This window comes from Pteropus medius, unplaced genomic scaffold (assembly GCF_902729225.1).
Source record: "Pteropus medius unplaced genomic scaffold, Ma_sr-lr_union100, whole genome shotgun sequence".
Classification (NCBI taxonomy): domain Eukaryota; kingdom Metazoa; phylum Chordata; class Mammalia; order Chiroptera; family Pteropodidae; genus Pteropus; species Pteropus medius.
In genome coordinates, this window is record NW_024354498.1 from 5453048 (window position 1) to 5471700 (window position 18653).

Sequence of the window (18653 nt, forward strand, 5' to 3'; positions counted from 1 at the left end):
ATATTAAAATAGGTAATGCTTATTAAGGCCTTAGAATAGTGACATATCATAAGGCATCAATAAATATTAGCTTTTTATTTAAAAGTAACATCACAAAGAAAAATGGGCAGAGAACATAAACAGGTAATTCATTAAAAGCAACAAAAACAACTCAATGCAAATGGGGATGAAACGTAAAAAATTGCCCTCATCTGTGATTGGAAAAATACAAAATTAAAAAAAATGGTATTATTTTCATCGTTATCATGGAAACAACATTGTCAGCTTGGCAAAGATTAAAAAGATAGACAACATCTAGAGTTGCAATTGCAGAGGGTGATGGGAAACAGATATTTCTACACACTTCTCTGTGGATGATATTTAGTATGGTTGTAAAGGTAAATAAAAGTTATCCCAAACTAGCACTTTTGAGTACCAACCACTACCGCAGCTGCTTGACCCTCCACTGGAACTTGGACATCTCAATCCAGCAATTAAAGGGTTACCTTCAGGACTCTGCTCAAAGTTAAAGTCAGTATCCTTTCCACCATTGAGTGTTTTGACTATCATCTCTGGTTGCAATCTTTCAGTATAGTATTCTTGCAATATTTTAGAGGTTGAAATATGTACACCAAGGAACTAATGAGAAAAATGTATAAATGTCTACATATTCAGAAGGTTATTGCAAAACTGGAAACAACCTAAAAGTCCTGCAAGAGACTTTGTTAAATTTGTCATGGTAAATCCGCACAATGTAATTCTATGCACATCTTAAAACAAGGACATTAAATGTTCCCAGCATGTAATTAATGGGGGGAGGGAGTTATAAAACATCATATTTAATGTGATTTTTTTTGTTTGGTTATGTATTTTTCATGTATGTTTGTATGTGTAAAAAATATATATGTCTATGTATATAGACATATATATACACACATATACGTATTTTACGTATGTGTAATTTTTTTTTTTTTTTTTTTTTTGCCAAGGCAACCCTTGGTTGACCTCACAGATTGCAAGGACCTTGTCAGCTTACAATCCCTTATTTTTTATTTTTTTACACCTGGAGCACCTGGTCTTCCTAGGTGGTCTCCCATCCAAGTACTAACCAGGTCCAACCCTGTTTAGTTTCCAAGATCAGACGGGATCAGGCTTGTTCAAGGTGGCATGGCTGTAGACTACGCATGTGTAATTTTTAACAGTATTTCTCTGTGATAAATTGCAAAAATAATCCCAAATCATTCCTATCTCTGTATGCCTTTCCTTTGGAATGTGGCTATGGCTCTCCTCAGATCAAAAGGTGAAATCTGTCTCTTGACGCCTTCAGTCTGTGCTTAGCCATGTAACTTGTTTGGCCAATGGGACATTACCAGATGTCTGAAAAATGCTTGGGCTTCAGTGCTTTGCCTCTTGATGTGTTTGGAACCTTGAGACCACCATGTGAATAGGTGACTAACCTATTCAACTGATGAATAGCCTGCTGGAGAGGCCAAATGGAGGACAGCTGAGGTGCCTTGGGCAACAGCCTGCCAACTCTGCCAGCTATGAATGAGGCCGTGCTCAACCACCCAGCCCTACCCAAGCCTCCAAAAGAATGCAGAGATATGCTGAGCCCAACATGCCAGCCCACAAAATTATGATGTAATAATTGATTATTGCTTCAAGCCACTGAGTTATAGATGGTTTGATATATTACCTCAGGATAGTAGAATTTGGATACATAAAAGGTCAAAAACAATTTTTCATAACTCTGCATTTTCTAAACTTTTATAAAGAACATGTGTTACTTTTAAAATAAAAAATGCCTTGTCTATTTAAATTTTTAAAAATTACTTTTTAATTTTTATATTAAAAAATGAAAACATCTACCTAATTTAAGCTATTTAACAGAATAATTTTAATAGCTAACATTTAAATCGTACTGACTATGTGCCAGGCATTATGTGTTTTACATATGTTATCTTAATTTCCATAATAATTCAATTGCAAAGAATATTATTATCAAATCCTTTTTCCAGTTGAGGAAATTGAGATCCAGAGAGGTTTAATAATTTGTACAAGGTTATTATCCCTCTAACTAAAAGCAGGTTTGTCAATTGACAGCGTTCTTAAATTTTATGCTTTCCCTCTGCACCACGCTCAACAACTAGAGAGAACTATTTATAAGATTGTTTATCCCATGGTCTATTGTGCAAGAGGCATTTTTTATACCACACTTCCAGCACAGTTCTGCACACATTACAATCAGTGAATGCTCAACAAAAAACGTAGATGATGATGATGCTCAGACATACACAGCAAGCTCTCAAAAGGGGGTGGTATGGCTGAGTAGTTATGATCTGAACTTTAAGTCAGATTAAATATCGATTCAAATCCCGATGCCACCATTTACAAGTTGTGGATCTTTGGGCAATTAGTTAATCTCTTGGTCCCTCTGGCTTTTCCTGGGTCAATTAGAAATAAGCAGGTGTTGTGAAGATTAAATGATGTAATTCTTGTCAAGAACTTGGCAAGAGCTGCTACTCTCTATCATTATCATCATCTCAACTTGTCAATACATAGTTTAGAATCTATAACTTCATCAAATTCTAAATTATCTGTAGACGTCAATGCCATCCAAAGCAAAGAAATAGAAGATCTTTACCATGGATGACAGAACCTAGAGACTAAAGTTCTCGGTGACAGTCCTTTCTTGTGGTCTTAATAGTGTAAAATCAGCGCAAGATGGTGGCCCTAGGAGGTCAAATGAAGTCAAAATTGGTAATCCCATCTGGAGTCACCTGATGATCGTTGGCTTGCCATTTCCCAAGAAAATATACCTCCAAGTACTGTTGTGATTTAGAGATATGAGTCCCTTTCCAACTTAGCATGGTCATAGCCATATACTATTAATGGCTGAAGACAGCAGAGAGCAGACCTGGGCCTCTTCTGCCTTTTCATTATTGTCTCCCGCAGCCATAATTACCCAACATAACAGGCTTCTATTCCAATATACAAGGTTAATGTGTCCAGCCTTAGATAACAATTTGAAGTCTGCAACAGTTAAACTGTAAACAATATAGTCACATTGGAAAAAATCAGATTTTCTTAAATAGAAGCAAGTGAAACTAAAAGAAGGGTCATAGTTTATATATTTCTGTAAAAATGCAATCTAACAATAATCCCTAACTGCTAGAATCCCTCTGTTTTTTTTGGTTATAATTAAATTTTTCCTTGAATAATCATCTTGTACACTTTCCTTAGGGAAAACTATTTACATTTCATCATATCTTTGAAATGTAATACATCTCTATTTTAATCAACCTTTCCTATTTGCATTATTCTTTTAAAAGTTTGATGAACAAGTTTGTTTTTAAAAGTCAACTCAGCAGTGAATTTGACTAGTGTCGAAGTACTATAAGTCAATGCAGTTTTAGAGATAGTTTTGACAATGAATGGCTATATTGCCAGAATTACCTTTGGCAGATTAACACGGTAATAATTCCCAATTTGTTCAAGTCTCCCTGTATCCATACCCTATGTAGTCTCCTTCTACACTGACTCTAGACTTGGCCATGTGATTTGTTGACCAGTAGGATAATAACAAATGTGATGCAAGCAAAGATTTGAAAAGCACTTTCACATTAAGGCTATTCCTTTCTTGCTTTTCTTAGGACTCTTGTTATAGCCGCCACATGAACAAACTGCCTGATGGATGATGAGAGAAATCCATGGCTGGAATTTATATGGCTGCCTCAGCTAATAGCCAGCCAACATCCTAACTGACCCAGCAGCTGCCCACAGACACATGAGTGGCACCCAATTGAGACCAGCAGACGGCTCATCCATCTGAGTCCGGTCCAAATTTCCAGAGCACAGAATTGTGGTTTTTGTTTTAAGCCACTAGGTTTTAGGGTGGTTTGTTATACAGTGAAAACTAATTGATATGGTGTCCCAGTGAGAGCATAGTACCAGTATTAGGGCAGATGCTGGATCTCCTCAGAATGATTTTGCTTATGAACAATTTTAATTTATATTGACATAAAACAATAAGAAGTGAGATAGATAAAGAACCAGGCAAAATGGAGTAGATGATAGAAGCTTCGTTCATCCCATCCTGCGACCACATCAAAGTTGAGATGGAAACATGGAGCAAACAGCAAGCAGAGTCGCCTGGGGGTCTAGATGAATAGAAGCCCTACAACTAGGGAGAGAAATAAGAAATACCCTGCAATGGTTGGAGGTAGGAGGGGGCAAGGACACAAGGCTGCCCAGTCCCCAGTGGCTGAGTGAGACAGAAGCTGTGGCAGCAGCAGCCAGCAGGTGCAGATGCCTCTTAAAGGGGCCATGGCCAAGAATGGACTTTCGCAGTGACGAACCTACTCGCTCTGAGTACTAGTGCCAGGTCGGCTGCTCGGGGGTCACCAGGGACTCAGAGGGGGACTCTGAGTTGTTGGAACGAGAACTGGAGGTGAGGCTTTCTACTGGGCAGAAGTGCTGGCGGTATCCATTGTCCCTCTGTTGAGCCCTCCCCCTTCCCAGTGCGCAGACACAGCGCTGCCATAGCTGACATCATCAAACTGGATAACAGAGGTCACTCCACCCAGAGGATTCCCTGAAACTCTGCCTCCCCCAACGCATGGCCCCACCCAAGCCACATCCAGTTGTGTCCTCAGCGAGTCCTGTGCCACTTGCTGAGCAACGCCAAGACTCACACTGGTGGCAGCTGACCTCAGTTTCTGAAGTGGCTTCTTGAGGGAACTATATGTTAGCTTCTGTGCATTGCTTGCTGAATCTTAAAAGGTGGCTCTAGATGGGCACAGGCTGGGGCTAAACTTGGCCTACAGCTGAACCTCTCTCAAGACTGTGCCACTGGACACCTACTTCACAAAGCCAGGCTAATGAGACCGGGAGACTTAGGAGCTTTGCTAAGTACATAGAAACAGACACAGAAAGGCAGTCAAAATGAGAAGACAAAGAAGCAGAAACCATAAGAAAGAACAGAACAGAGATCAAGGAAAAATGGAGTCAAATAATCTCACAGATGCAGAGTTCAAAACACTGGTTATAAAGATACTCAAGTGAGAACTTTAACAAAGAGATAAAAAAAAGCATAAAAATGGAAATGGAAATTATAAAAGAGAACCAGCCAGAAATGAAGAATACATTATCTGAGGTGAAGAGTATAGTAGAGGGAATCAACAGAGTAGAGGAAGAAGAGGATCAAAACACCAATATAGAGGATGGGAAAGCCAAGGACACCCAACCAGAACAGCAAGAGAACAGTAACCAAGAATAAAAATTTAAGGAGCCTGTGGGACAAAATTAAGGGTAACAACATTCGTGTCATAGGGTACCTGAAGAGGGAGAACAAGAAGTTGAATATATATTTAGATAAATAATAATGGAAAACTTCCCTAACCTGATGAAGGAAATAGACATAAAACACCGGGAAACTCAGAGAGTCCCCAGAAAAATGAACCCAAAGAGGCCCACATCAAGACACATCATAATTAAAATGCCAAAGGTTAAATACAAAGAGAGAATCTTAAAAGCAGCAAGAGAAAAGCAGTTAGTTACCTACAAGGGAGCCCCATAAGACTGGCAGCTGATTTCTCAAAAGAAACTTTGCAGGACAGAAGGGCTTGGCACAAAATATTCAAAGTGTTGAAAACTCAGGATCTACAACCATGAATACTTTATCCAGCAAAGCTATCATTTAGAGTCGAAGGACAGATAAAGAGATACCGGGACAAAAATAAGCTAAAGGAATTCATCAATACCAAGCAATATTACAGGAATTGTTGGAGGGACACCTTTAAGAAGAAAAAAAACATGTATCAAAATCATGAATAAAGAATGGTAATAACTATATATTTATCAACAAATACTTCAAATTGAGAAGAGTTAAATGCTCCAACCAAAAGATAGAGTGGCTGAATGGATAAGAAAACAAGACCCCCTACATAGGCTGCCCACAAGAGACTCACTTCAGATTAAAAGACACACACAGTCTAAAAGGAAGGGGAAAAAGATATTGCCTTGATGGACCTAGAGGGTATTGCGCTGAATGAAGTAAGTCACATAGAGAAAGACAAATACCACATGATTTCATGTACATGTGGAATCTAAAGAACAAATAAATGACAACAAAAATGGAAACAAACTCATAGATACAGAGAATATTTTAGGGCTACTAGATGGGAAGATGGGTTGGGGAAGATGGTGAAAAAGGGCAAAGGGATTAAGAAGTACAAATGGATAGATACAAAATAGTCATGGAGATATAAAGTGTAGCATAAGGAAAACAGTCAACAATGTAAAAAATATGTAAGGGGGAGAGGGGTACTTGATTTAGTGGGGTGACCACTTCATGAGTTATATAGATCTCTAATCACTATGCTGTACAACTAAAATAAATATATTATTGTATGCCAGCTATAATTGAAAAACACTCATTGAATTGTACGATGTAAATATGAGCAACTAATTGTCTATTATACTTCAATAAAGATGGGAGGAAAATAAGAAGTGAGCAAATCTGGGGTGGTCCATCTGTCCACAGACACACATTCGTCAACATAGTGACTATGAAGCCTGGAACAAACATAGCCAGAGAATGTGGTTATGAGTATGGGCTCACCCCTCATGATTCAGTGTTTGGGAACAGTTGAGTAGGCACTTGAAATTATGAGAATTTTAAGAATAGTGAGGGCCTCCAGTTCAGCACCACCTAAAACTTCATTTGTTTGCGACTTTGCATTTCATACTTTGCATAAAGCTCCTGAAGTCCATGGTTGGACCAGATTAACTGGCTTATGAAATTGGGACTTGCTTTATGATGTTTTTTCCCCCCATCTATTTCCCTAAGTATATGATCGGTAAGACATCTCTTAGGAAAAGTGTTCCGTGGTCACATAAATCATTGCATACTCTTGACCCCTCTTGGAATTTCACAATGTACCTTGGCATATTAAAGATCTGTTCAGCTTCATTTATTCCAGTGCTGAAATGTATGTGACCATGGAACCCTTTTTGTGAGTATCATATATTAAAATTTTACTAACCAATGTTTCTCAGAGAATGCTATGAGAATGTTTTTTTAAAACTTTCTTATAATGAAATACAGCACACATATGGAAAAGCACATGAAACACAGACATGCAGCATAATAAATTATTGCAGATCAGACACTCTTGTAACCAGCCCCCTGGTCAAGAAATAGAACACTGCCGACCCCTCCATTAGACCCCTGTGTACTCCTGGTCATTACAAATTCCTTTCTTCTCCCTAGAGGTAACCATTTCCCTGAATGTATGGGAATAACTCCCTTGCAGTGTTTTACTGTTTTGCCACCTAAGTATGTATACCTAAACTGTAGACATGTTATGTCTGTTTTTGAAAGCTATATAAATGAAATTATACTGAGTGTTAGAGGGGGCATAGGGTATAAATATCTTCATCTTCAACAGATAATGTCAAACTCTTTCCCAAATTGAGGGTACCAATTAACACTGCTATCAACACTGTATGAGAGTTCCAGTTGCTCTATATCCTAGGTTATACTTAGTAATGTCGGATGTTTTAATTTTTGCCAAGCTATTCAATGTGTAGTGGAGATTTGAATTTGCAATTTTCTGATTAGTATGAGATTGAGCACATTTTATTTTTAATGGTCAGTTGGATATCCTCTTTTGAACAGCTCACATTCAAGCTTTTTGCTGATTTCTCTACTCAGTTTCTGTTTCTTTCTTAATTTATGAGTTCTTTGTTTAGATAAAAGTCTTTCAATGGGTATAGGAGTAGCAAATGTCTTCTCTCACTCTATGGCTTGCTTTTTCTCTTAAGGAGTCTTTTAGTAGAAGAAAAGTTCTAAAGTTCTTCATTTAAATGTAATCGAATGTATCAATTGTTTCCCTTTATGTTTAGTACTTTGTGTGTCTACTTTAATCACACCTGTCTCCATGACTGGGGAGCTGGATTTTGAATGGTCAAGTGTTTTGTCTCTGGTAGCGGTGAAAACCAAAAACTACAGGCTCAAAGAGAAAAAGGGGAGTGGGTGGGAAGGGGAATGGCTAAAAGCCAGAGGAAGAAAATAGGGATTGGCAGGGATGTGACAAAGGCCCTGTAGGCAGATAGAGGGTATGACTGAAAGTGGATTAAATATCTTTAGCATACAGCTCCTTATGCATAGAAAGGAAGTTGGCAATATCATGTGAAAGGAGGATCAGTTAAAATGATGTGTGGGAAGAGAGGTGCATATTATCAACATCTCAGAGGGATTTATGCTGAGAGAATTACCGCTTTAGCTGGACCCACTAATGCCATCTTTAAAGCCTTTCTTATGATTATCTACGAACTGGAGGAGGACATCAGCACAATAGCACAGCTGTCAGTAGACCGTGGTAACCCTGAGCCTGATAGTCTCTGCTATCAGTGTGGTTCTCTCATTAAGAAAAGTGGTTTCAAGATCAAGGATATATGACAAGAGAATATAGGGGCTCAGGTCCAAGTGGCAGGGGATATGCTTCCCTACTCAACCAAGAAGGCCATTACACTGCTGGCATAAGAAATCCATGACACTGAGTGTGTCAAACAGACCTATCTTATCATGTTGCATCCATCCTGACCCTGAAGACCATCCAACTTTCTGGTCATCCTTGCAGGTGGTCAGGACAGGTACAGAAAAAGCAGCAATGTGTGAGTTTTTGTGCCTCAACACTGACCTGAATGGACTCCCTCTGGAGGCCTATACCATTCAAGGACAGCATGCCATTCCACAGCTACATTTGACCAAGCTGCCCCTGTGGACAATGCAACAGTCTTATTTTTCTATGATGCATGGCAATCCTGGATTCAATGACATAGAAATTCAATGAAATGAAAGGCTGTTGGGCAGGGTTAGTTGCATCCACTAAGACTATTCATGAGCTCACCATTCTAAGCATTTTAATTGGCTGCATAACTGGGCATTAGGGTGCCAAAATCAATAAGATCTACTAGATGTCTGGGACATAGATCAAAATTGCAAACCCAATAGGAAGGATCTAGTGATAAGCAGGTTACCATCATTGGATCTGCTGCCAGCATTAGCCTGTTACAATATCTAACTGTCAGGCTTTCCTCAGAGACGGGTGGCATGTAGAGCAGCTAAAACAATGCAGAGTCATCTATAATCCTTTTTGGCTGTTCACTACCCTTGATCCATCCGTGTAGTTTCTGAATAATCAGCAATTCCAGGTTTTAAATAGTCTGGAAATTTTCAGTTTCTGTACACTTTATCATTCACTCATGATTTTTAAGTTATTTTAATTCCATTCTCCATTCAGCTGTTAGAGCTGAGTTCCATATTTAGTTTTATAAGCCTCTCCCTGTTTTGTTTTATTTTGGAGTTTTTTGCCCATATTTTTTTTTATTTCTCATAGAATTATAAGAGTAGAATATTAATATAATTCAGTTTAGTTCTAGAATGTCAGAAATTTTTCAGAAAATAATCAAAAGATGAACTGGAAAACATTTTTAGCCAGACAAGGTTTTCCTCATAGTTATTTTTACTACTGTTTTGCAAACACATGAAGCTTGGAATCTTGATACATTCTTGCTCCGGCTATCTATTTGCTTTGTTCTCCCATGACAAAAACTACAAGGACAAGAACATTACATTCTATCGGTAATGACTGTGGAGCAACCTCCGATAGGAGGTCAAAGAACTGACATTTATTTGTTTGCTACTATATGGCAAGCTCTATACTGAGCTGTTGACATACATTATGTAGTTAATTCTCTTAACAATTCTGGAAGTGGGTACTTGTACCCTTGTTTTACAAGTGGGGAAACTGAGATTTACTGAGGCAAAATAACTTGAGTAAGGTCACACAAGTCAAATAGCCAGTGAATGGCAAAGGCAGGATTTGAACTCAAGATTGACTCTAACTCCAAAGTTCATGGCTTTCCCACAGCAACATGGAAAGAGCAGAGAACTTGGCAAAGTTGTTCTCTGAGAGAAAATTATAAAGTATTGCCTTTGCTGCGTGATAACTAGTGAGAAAAAAAATCTTCATATTCACTTTCTGTCTTGGTGTGAGTTACCCTAGAAGCAGAACCTATAAAAAGGATTTGAGTGCAAGCCTTTTCTTTGGGTGGTAATTCCAGGAAACACCGGTAGGGGAAGTGAGCCAGGAAGGGAAGGCAGCCAATAAAAGAAACGTTATCAAACACTGGGGGTCACAGGAGCTCAGTCTTGCTGGGGAACTCCCAGAACCCATTGTTGACCCATACCCCAGAGTTACCTCACCTCATCGTTGCTCCAATGGAGGGGTGATGCTGCTGGGTATTTATCCACTAACTGACAGCCATCATTAGATAAGGGCAGCCATGGTGAGATTAGTTCCCAGCACTTTGGGCTTGCACTGAGGGTGGGCCCAGATGCTCCCAGGGCCACAAGAGGCAGTGAAAGTGTGTTTTCAGGAAAGAGCCTTTGGCATAGAGGTAGATACCGAGGGGATGTGGCAAAAAACCAATACTGTCTGCTACACCCTCTACCAATAAAAGCCAATGAAAAATAGAAATAAACATGAGCTCTGGCAAAGGAGAGGTTATAGAAAAGTTTAAAAATCCCTCCAAAGGGCTGTGCAATGTAATATTCCTGAGACGTTCACACTGGCACCTTCAAATCAATTTGGCACACAAAGGAAGTGACACCCACCACACTTCAGTTTAATAATTTAGCTATTATTCGAGAGCGATCCTATTAACAGTCCATTTATTTTCTCCACGGCAGTTCAGTCTGGAATTCACCCAGTGTGTCTTGTGACTATTAGTGATACTCTGGGAAGTATTATTTATGAACGTGTACCAAAAAAGATTTGACAAAGATTTCACATGCAACCTAACACTAAAGACATGATTTCCAAATCTGATCGAGGAATGGGCTGGACTGAGTTCAGTCTCAGACATTCTCTTAGAGCTGGAGTTTTTCATCTCACTTTCCCATTCACAAAATGGGGGGAGGGGCGGATAGTGGAGGTGGTATTTAGAGATTTTTAAATACCAACTAAATAAAGGGGCTTTTTAATGCTAATTAACCCACTTAATCCCTTTCAGAAACTAGCATTTTCAACAGCTTTAAAATAGAAGAAAACGTAATACATGGGGAAGGGGGGAGGAGTTGACTATTTAAGAAAGAGACAACTGAAGTTAACTTGCCCTGAGTTTAGAGGGCTGTGATGCCTAACAGATTCAGAAAGAACAAACATTCAAAAGAAAAACACTACAAAATTGAAATGATTTTCGGTTTCTGGCTCAATTCCTTGTTCAATGACGTACAACTAGTGCCCTGCCTTGTACAAACGTGCTGCAATTTATTTCATTTGCTCTTGTAAAAGAAGTTTACACTAAAGAATAAGAAAATAAGGCTACGTAGTTATCAAAGCAGTCACTCTTTTCTTGTCCCTCTCTCTCTCTATATATATACATGGACACACATGTCCTCGCACATACATCTTTTTAAAGACATTTTCTTTCTTAAAGATGAAATAATTTTTAAGATGTTCTAATGTTTGGCATGTATTTAACAGGACCTTTTTTTTTTTTTTTTTTTATTAAGGTCAGTTAAATTGCTTGCTAATCATAGCACTAAGGATGGAATCAGACCTTCCTGGGTTAGAGTTCAGGTTCTGCTGCTTATTGGTCTTAGTTTTTTTACTTGTAAAATGGGGCTAATAATGATATATTACTTATCAGCTGTAGGAAAAAATGTGCTTCAATGGAAAACTGCACTGTCCAGAGCAGAGAGGTTAAGAAACCTTTCTGTAAAGGGCAAGATAATAATATTAGGTTTTGTGACCATTGCTGCAACTACTCAATTCTGCCATTGTAGCATAAAAGCAACCATAGAAAATACACAAATGAACGTGTGTGGCTGTGCTCCAATAAAATTTTATTTACAAAAACAGGCAGTGGGCTGCATTTGGCACATAGGCAGTAGTCTAGAGCACACCTTTCTTGATGTTACATGATTCTAGCCTTTCATTGCCTTTGAGACTTTTTACAACTCTGTATTTGCAAAATAATTCTTGTCTACCAACACGCAAACTCTGTTCCATAGAGGTTCAATTGACTTCTCTCCACAACTTTGGAGATCAATTTTGCTTTCATTTACATATTTAAACATTTTTGATCTATAAATGTGTCTATTCTTTGTATTATCCTTTGAACTGGCTGTAACATCTTACCTGTCCCCTCATTAATGAGTTGAATTACATATTTAATATTTTTATTAAAAATTATTTGGGTAACGTTAATAAAATCAAATAAGTTTCAAGTGTACAGTTCAACAGTATGTCATATATATTGCATTGTGCGTTCACCACTCAAAGTTAAATTTCCTTCTGTCACCAAATATTTGACCCCTTTTACCCTTATTTACCTTTCCCGTGACCCCTTCCCTCAGTAACCACTAGTCCACTGTTCATGTCCATGAGTCTCTGTTTGTCATATTCGTTTGTTGCTTTCAGTTTTATATCCCACATGAGTAAAATCATATGGTTTTCAACTTTTTCTCTCTGACTTATTTTGCTTAATATGATTATCTCGAGATCCACCAATATCACAAATGGCAGTATTGCATCTTATGGCTAAGTAATATTCCTTTGTGTATATGTATCACAGCTTCTTTAGCCAATCTTCTATCGAAGGGGACTTTGGTTGTTTCCATGTCCTGGCAACTGTGAATAATGCTGCTATGAACATCAGGATGCACATATCTTTGCAGATAAGTGTTTCCAGGTTTTTTGGGTAAATATCCGGAAGAGGGATTGCTGGGTCATATGGTAATTCAATTCTTAGTTTTTTGAGGAACCTCCATACTGTTTTCCATAGTGCCTGCACCAATTTACATTCTCACCAGCAGTGTATGAGAGTTTTTTTTCCTCACGACCTCTCCAACACTTGTTATTACTTGTCCTGTTGATAACATCTATTCTAATAGGTGTGAAGTGGTATGTCATTGTGGTTTTGATTTGCATTTCCCTAACAGCTAGTGAAGTTGAGCATCTTTTCACATGTCTGTTGGCCATTTGTATGTCTTCTTAGGAGAAGTGTCTGCTCAGCTCCTCTGCCCATTTTTTAATTGGATTGCTATTGTAAATAATGCTGCAATGAACATAGGTGTGCATGTATCTTCTCAAATTAGTGTTTTCATTTTCTTTGGATAAATACGCAAAAGCGGAATTGCTGGGTCATAAGGTAGTTCTATTTTTCAATTTTTCGAAGACCCTTCATACTGTTTTCCATAGTGGCTGCACCAATTTGCAGTCCCACCAACAGTGCACAAGGGTTCCCTTTTTACCACATCTTCGCCAACACATGTTATTTGTTGACTTTTTGATAATAGCCATTCTGCCAAGGCATGGAAGCAACCTAGTTGTCCATTGATAGATGAACAGATAAAGAAAATGTGGTACACCCACACCAGAATATTATGCAGCAGTTAAAAAGAATGAAATCTTTCCATTTGTGACAATATGGATGGATCTAGAGGGTATTATGTTAAGTGAAATAAGTCAGGCAGAGAAAGACAAATACCATATGGTTTCACTTATATTAGGAATCTAAAAATGAAACAAACAAACAAACCAAAACAAAAACGGACTCATAGAAACAGAGACCAAAGGGATGGTTACCAGAAGAGAAGGGGCAAGGGGATGGGCGAAAAGAGGAAGGGGAATATAGTCTATAATATTGTGATAAGTCTACACAGTGACAGATGATTACTAGAATTAGTAGGGTGATCGTATTTTAAGTAAGGTTTAAATATTTCAAATCACCACATTGTAAACCTGAAACTAATATAACCAATATAAGATTGTATACCAACTATACTGAAATAAAAAATTAATTTAAAAAAGAAAAAAAATATTCTGATGCTTCTTAAAATGATAAGGAAGACTTTATTCAGGACTACTAGAAAAGGTGTCAAGACTATCACAGTAGGGGAGAGAGATCTGGCTCAACTCTGAATATGGCAAAGACAGCTGGGGCTTCATAGCCAATGAGCAGAATGAAGGGGGTTGGTGAATAGGAAATTACTAAGAGGAGAATATCAAGGATAGGGGGATTCTTACTAAACTGACTTAATAGGATTCTCGCTGAAGGCAGGCCAGTGTGATCCGATAGCAAGAATGAATGGCAGATGAGGAATTTGATCAGATATCAAAGGTGATCAGATATCAGAGATTGAGTGATGGGGGCGGGGGGAGGGATTCTCACTATCCTGATTTAGTATGATTATTGCTAAAACTTGGCTAGGTAGGCCAAAGACTAAGCCCAAGTATGAAGCCTAGTCAAAAAGAAAGCTCAGAGGAGGCTGTCTAAAGTTTAACCAAAGAAAGAGACTTTGTCATGTTAAAGAAAAATTTTCATGACACTTGTTAAAGACAGTAAGGTAGATCTTATTCAGAGGATTAACACAAGGAAAAGCGGAGATTTATAGCCAACGAGTAGCGGGAGAGGGTCAACGGATAGAAAATTATTAAGAGGAAACATCAGGGATGAGGGAGATTCTAAACCAACTTGACAAACTTAATACAATTCTTGCTGAAGGCAGGCTAGGGAGATAAGATATTAGGGGTGATAAGAAATTTGATCACATATCAAGAGAAATGGGAATAATAAGGATGGGAGATGCTGTCTAAACTGATTTAGTGGGCTTCTTGAATAAGTAGGCCAATGTTGGGGCCTTGAGCACTTAGAGGAGCTTGACTAGAATTAGGTTAAAGAGCCTTTGTCAGTCAACACTGTTTCACTTTACAGCTGTATGGAAGGCACAGCTGTGGATTAAATTTTGAAAATTTAATCCAGCCAATACTTTTGAAGGAATTAACATAGCAATTCTGATCACTCTCTATAACTCTTCTCGTAGAACTCTTGTGTGTTGAGGTAGTTGTACCTTGAGAGATCCTCCTTATATTTTAACCTCTCCCCTTCCATACACTTGCCTCTGCTGGTTTTCCAAGGGTGGAGTGGTCCACAGGAATGCCCCATGCTGAGTATATCCAAAGCTCAAGTCTGGAGTAGAGCGCTATCAGTGTACCAACTTCAGAACCTCTTTGGCAATGTTCACTCTGCCTGAAACATCTTCTCTCTCACTAATTTTCCTCTTTAAGGCCTCAATTTAAAGGTACTTTCACAAGAGATGTTTTATGCCTTGTTTTTTCTTCAGAGGGCTTATCACAATATATAATTGTTAGATATTTGTCAATCTTTTTATTGCTAGTTTCTCTATATATACTATAAGGTTCATTAGAACTGAAACATTATTTACCACCAATTACCTAGTGTTCAGCATAGGCCCTGACATGGAGGTGATAATAATTGTGTGTTAAATAAGTAAATGCATGAATAAATGAATTAAATGAAACTAGTCGGCCTTTCTAACCAGAGCCTTATCTACCTTCAACCAGATTATGGATAGCAAAATACTGAAGAGATAGTAAAGGATTTAGGAATCAGGACAGATGTTACAGATGGTTGTAAGGACTTGGGCTTGTACTCTGAATGATATGGGAAGTCACTGGAGGGTTTGAGACATCTTTTATTCTACCCTCTATTTCACCTAGCACTCCCTCCCATCCCTAGTGACTCATAGTAGGTACTCAATAAATTTGTTGAATGAATGAATGAAAATATGAACTCTATCCCTAAAGAATTTATGAGTGTCTTGATAAGATACAGTTCATATTCATGGAATTATTGGAGAATTCCAGGAATAGTACAGGGTGCAAGACACATGCCAGACTTCAGCCAAATATTTGGTGAAAGAAACTTGGTAACCGTGTTCATATATTTCATATTGGTTCATTGTCTGCCCCATCTTCACTATTTCAAACATAAACAGCTTCAGAGCAGAGACCGTCTATGACTGATTCAAATCCTTGGGGACCTAGCACAGAGCCCAATGCCATGAGGTATGCCAAAAATATTCTTCCAATTCTTATGCTGCTTCAGCAGGTAGATTAATTTTTAATGCAGTACAATTCGCATGCCAGCCCTCTAACTAGATCTTGGGTCATCCCTCATGTGGAGCTACCAAATGTGGTTCCTATCTTCTTGTGCAGCCAAGAAACAGCTCTGAGGATTCTGGTCTTTCCCTTGGCTGTCCTGACTCTCTAGTCTTCCTGGTAATAGGGGTGGGAGCAATGGTTGTTGGTTTGGAATCATATGTTTTCTTGTACAAAGACTAGGAGTGGTGTTCCAGGGTTGTGGAAAAAGCTTTAAAGTCGTTTTTAGATTCAGTTCACTATCTATGTGTCTATAAACCCATCATTTCACCTCAGTGTTTCTCACCCATAAAATTAGAGGGTAGAGGGTGGATAAGAGGATTCCCAGGATATCTTCCTGCTCTTCTAGGATTGCAATTCCCTATGTGACATGATAAAATGATTCCTTAAATAGCCACAATCCATTTTATAGCTTCCAGAACATTCCTAAACCATATATTTGCTAAAGCTCTGGACCATTTTTAGAGATTTCAGATTTTGCTCATCCTAGAGACTTTCTTATTTCCGAAATGCCAGACGATGATCAGTTTAGTAAATGCAGCTTAGTTTTATTTTCTGGCATTGAATTTCTGACATCTGGAACAACTTCCTATAAGATACCAGAAGGTTCCCTCCCAGAATGTCTTCAACAGCAGCAAACAATTTACACTCACCCAGGACCCATCATGCCTAAGATGTCTTGGGCATCTTACTGCAATTAGGAGAAAATAAAACCAGTAGCTCAGTCTGATGAAAACTAAGGTTGGAAACTAGTAGTAAAATAGAAATCATTAATGCAGACAAAATGTAGTCAAAAGTGCCAATTCATGTGAGGTAGCATGTTTGAGAGGACAAGGAGAGAGTACCAAGTAGTTATGTCTGCAGTTCTGTGGGACAGGACAAACTCAAGAACAACATTAAGCATCTACTTGTTGGTTAATGTGACAGAGATTCTGATGAGCTGATAAAACAGGAGAAGCCTTTGAAAGGATCATGGGACAGTGCCCTTAAACATCATTACCTTATACGGCTAGTAATTGACTATTTTCACTTGCATTTACCCAGATGTAGACTCTGAGAAAAGGATGAGAGTGTAGTAGATTACCTAAGAGGTGATCCCAGAAAGCACTTAGGGGAATGAGGAAGTGACATAGGGAAGGGAAGGAAGCCAATTAGGAGACTATTGTTGAGCAGGGTACCATTGTGGGTGTTGAGGCTCAATCTGCTGGGGAACTCTGGGAAACTGTGTATAACACACTTTAGTGTGCCACCTGAGGGGCATGGAAACTGGGTTATTCTCCAGCTCCCATCCATCATTGGCTGAAGGCTGCTCCTGGAGGCATTGTTGTCTTTCCCTTCTGGAGTTTGATAGAGAACTCTAAAGGGAAGAGCTATATATACTTGAAGTACTATGCTTTCAACATGTGCTAGAATGATAAGTGCTGAGGGGATGTGAGCAGGGCACTGATAGTGCCTGCTGCATTAACTTTGACCATGGTTTACATTGCTGAGTAGTCAATCACAATGAGTGAGGTATGGGGGGAAATCATAGCATCTTTGACATGAGTGGACCCACAAATCTCTGACCTATCTCCCTCATTTCCCAGAAAAGAAAACCAAGGTTTAGAATAGCACTGTCCAATAAAAATATAATGTAAGCCACATATATAATTTTAAAAATTTAGTAGCATATTTTAAAACTAAAATGAAACAGATAAAATTGATTTTAGTAGCATATTTTATTGTGCACAATATATTCAAATTATTATAATTTTAACATGAAATCAACATAAAAATTATTACTGTTTGCATTTTTTGTACTATGACCTTGAAATTTTCCACTTACAACATATCCCAATTCTGACTGGTCACATTTCAAGTGCTCAATAGCCACCTATGGCTAGTGCCTACCATATTAGACAGCACAAATTTAGATTATTTCCATCTTTGCAGAAAGTTCTATTGGACAGTGCTGGTCTACTTAGTCAGCTACCCCAAGTTAAAGAGCTTGTGGGTGATAGAGGTAGTTGACAAGAAGCCAGAAAAGAACTCTAGGATCTCTGGTTAGGCTGGAACCATAGCTTTAAATCTTCCCAAAAATAGGAGGAGGGAAGGAGTTCTTATGGAGCCTCAAGCTGTTAGGTGCCAAGATTAACCTGGCTGCTTGCATAACCTCCTAGATATAAGAAGTTCCAGAGGTCAAGCTCAGGTAGACCTCTTGAGGGAAAGGGCCAGACCGCTCTTGTTCATGACTGTGTCCTCAGCTCATGACCTGGCCCCCAGAAGGCCCTCAAGGGAGCTCTGTTGGGTGTTGATTAGAAGCATCCTTTGGATGAGTATCATAGAATCATCAATAAGTGAGGGCTATGGAACAGCTATGAAGTTGTCATGAGTATCATCACCATTTGGGAGGTCATCTGGATGAAGAAGTCATAAGCAAACTGGTAAAGGGACAGTTTGATCAAAGAACCTAAAAGAGAATAAAGTATCTTCCCATTCACCAATCCTTTCTTAACAGACCATTTAACATGCTGTCCTACAAAGAGAGAAACAGAGGCAAAGAGCAATGAAGAGAATTTTCCAGCAAAACCATTGTGTTTGCCTGGAGTGAACTGCTTTGACATTGGGCCCAATATGCACATTTAACAAGAGGCAATT

The 18653-nt window shown here is 38.6% G+C and overlaps 2 pseudogenes; one reads left to right on the plus strand and one right to left on the minus strand.

Annotated features, from left to right (window-relative positions):
* Positions 1 to 1039: 1039 nt before the first annotated feature.
* LOC120594312 (uncharacterized) lies at positions 1040 to 1158 on the minus strand (annotated as a pseudogene).
* Positions 1159 to 8102: 6944 nt separating this feature from the next.
* Positions 8103 to 9112, plus strand: LOC120594260 (poly(rC)-binding protein 2-like; annotated as a pseudogene).
* Positions 9113 to 18653: the final 9541 nt, after the last annotated feature.